The following is a 2,778-nucleotide window of genomic DNA, read 5'->3' on the forward strand; positions in this document are numbered from 1 at the left end:
TGCCAGGGGTTGGATGAGGGAAATGGTGGGGTGGGGGTAGGGACAAAGTGTGATTGGTGTTCAGCCATAAAGAGTCTTGATTTTCATATTTGTTCAGACTGCATTAGGAGGTGTTTGGGATCAATATCAACTGGAGTTTGCTGATATGAATCTATAAACAGGAAAAGAATAAATGGGAAAAAATACCTTCTCATTCATTGTTTTTAAATGAAATATATTACAAATTGAATGAAAGTTTAGACAAGTCCTGCCTTATGCTCAAGTTTCTGGCAGTAGTTCTGTTTCAGGCGACTTGAACCCGACAGTTCTCTTGCTCACAAGTTCCTCGGAATGGCTGATTAACTCTATTATAAACTGAATTATTTACTGAATGGACTCAAGATTAATAGAAAAGAGATTTTAAATGGACTACTTACTGCACAGGATAAACAAGATGCATCCACAGTGCCCTGCAGGATCACAATGGCCCTTTGGCTGCACGAGGTCCAATGTAGCAATGGACTCTTGGCTCCACAGAGCCCTGTTGCTTCACACCGGCCCCATGGGACCCACTGGCAGACACGTGGTAGCTGCAGCTCCTGCACTTCTGCCTCTTCCTGGCCATCTCCCTGGCTGCCCTCCTGGGCAACGGCCTCATCATCAGCGCCGTAGCCTGCAGCCACCACCTGCACACCCCCATGTTCTTCTTCTTGTTCAACCTGGCCCTCACTGACCTGGGTTGCATCTGCACCACTGTCCCCAAAGCCATGCACAATTCCCTTTGGGACAACAGGAACATCTCCTATGCTGGATGTGCTGCTCAGGTCTTTTTCTTTCTGTTCTTCATCTTAGCAGATTATTTTATCCTGACCATCATGTGCTACGACTGCTACGTGTCCATCTGCAAACCCCTGCACTACGGGACCCTCCTGGGCAGCAGAGCTTGTGCCCACATGGCAGCAACTGCCTGGGCCAGTGCCTTTCTCAATGCTCTGCTGCACACGGCCAATACATTTTCCCTGCCCCCGTGCCAAGGCAATGCCTTGGGCCAGTTCTTCTGTCAAGTTCCACAGATCCTCAAGCTGTCCTGCTCCAATTCCTACACTAGGGAACTTGGGTTTCTTATAGGTAGTGTATTTCTTTTGTTTGGTTTTTTTTGTGTTCACTGTTTTCTCCTATGTGCAGATCTTCAGGGCTGTGCTGAGGATCCCCTCTGAGCAGGGACAGCACAAAGCCTTTTCCACCTGCCTCCCTCACCTGGCTGTGGTCTCTCTGGTTATCAGCACCTCATTTTTTACCTACCTTAAGCCACTTTCAATGTCTTTCCCATCCCTGGATCTGTCACTGTCAGTTCTCTACTCAGTAATACCACCAGCACTCAACCCCCCTCATCTACAGCTGAGGAGCCAGGAGCTCAAGGATGCCTTGAGGAAAAAGGTGACTGAACAATGGTCTCCAGAAGGCAGTGACTGCCCACTTCTTACTGTGAATGGCTTCCAGTTCATATCGTGACTGACCAAGTCTGTCCTTACCAAAATGTTTTCTCCTTATTTTGAAGACCTTTGATCAATGAACCACAGTGTTCTGTCCCTCTTCTGGTGAATGTTTTACATAGTTTTGATTGGTTTCCATAGACTAATGATTTTACACAACCAGCACTGTATTGACCTGAGAAGTTTGCAAACAGTTCTTCAGATGGCAACAGATCTGCCCAAGAGAGGAGGCTGCTCTGTGCCCTTGGTGGCATGCACAGAGCAGGGAGGGGACCCAGAACATTTGTCACTGCCAGCCTCTGTCCCCAGCCCTTGCCAGCCCTGGCTGCTCAGCCCAGGTTTGCCCTGGACTGAGTTTGGCTGTGGCCCAGCTCCATCCTCCTGTGGGGCTCAGGGCCTGTTCCCGGCCATGGCCAGCCCTGCCCGTCCTCTCTGCTGACCCAGAGCCCGGCAGAGCCCAGGGCAGGGCTGTCAGTGCAGGCCCACAGGTGCCAGGGGCTGTGCAGGAGCTGTCAGAGGCTGCCCAGCCGGGAGGCCATGGGGCACAGAGCCCCAGGGCTACTGTGGGCACCATGGCACAGGGGTTATTGCCACCCGCAATGCTCCTGTCCTGGACTGGGCCTGCACAGGGGCTGTGCCACCATGGCTGGGCCAGTGGGGCACAAAGGGGCCACGGAGCTGCTGCCGGGGCTGACAGCAAGGCCAGGCACACACAAGGAATTGCTGTGCATTGCCTGTGCTGGGCCGGGTTGGCTGTGGCAAGGGCAGAGCTCAGCTGGTCCTTGGCGGCTGCAGGGAAAGTCAAGAACCCAAAGAGCCTCCATGGCTGTGGTAGATACCAAGGCTGGAGGAGGGAAATGCAGGGCTGCTGTGGGATTGGGATAGGATTAAATTTCAGCAGTCACCTCACTTGCAAGGTGCTCTGCTCTTCCTCAGCTGCTTTCTGAGAGATGTAATTTCAGCTCAGCACTGGGGACCCTACACATGGCTCTGCCTGTTCATAGGCATACACGTGATTTTTGCCTGGAAAATGGAACAGGTTTAATACCTGTGCATTTCATAATACACAACACATTTTTATTAACTGAGTCATTTGAGTACTTTTTAAAAATGGCAAAATTTTCCTGCCAGGAACAGGAATTTCCCGGATCTACTGGATCGTTCTACTGATAGAAGAAGAAATACTGATCTTCCTGTCTACTTGTGCCACCAATATTCAGTCTCTCCCTCTTCCTTCAGGTGTTTCCAGTTCTCCTGTTTAAATGGTCATGTCTAAGGACATTTCTTCACTAGACCAGCTGGATCC

General features: G+C 50.7%; 1 pseudogene; it reads left to right on the top strand.

Moving 5' to 3' along the window:
- Positions 1-462: 462 nt before the first annotated feature.
- On the top strand, positions 463-1,491 carry LOC117000188 (annotated as a pseudogene).
- The last annotated feature ends 1,287 nt before the right edge of the window (positions 1,492-2,778 follow it).

The sequence above is a fragment of the Catharus ustulatus genome, chromosome 9, assembly GCF_009819885.2.
Source record: "Catharus ustulatus isolate bCatUst1 chromosome 9, bCatUst1.pri.v2, whole genome shotgun sequence".
NCBI classification, from domain to species: Eukaryota; Metazoa; Chordata; class Aves; order Passeriformes; family Turdidae; genus Catharus; species Catharus ustulatus.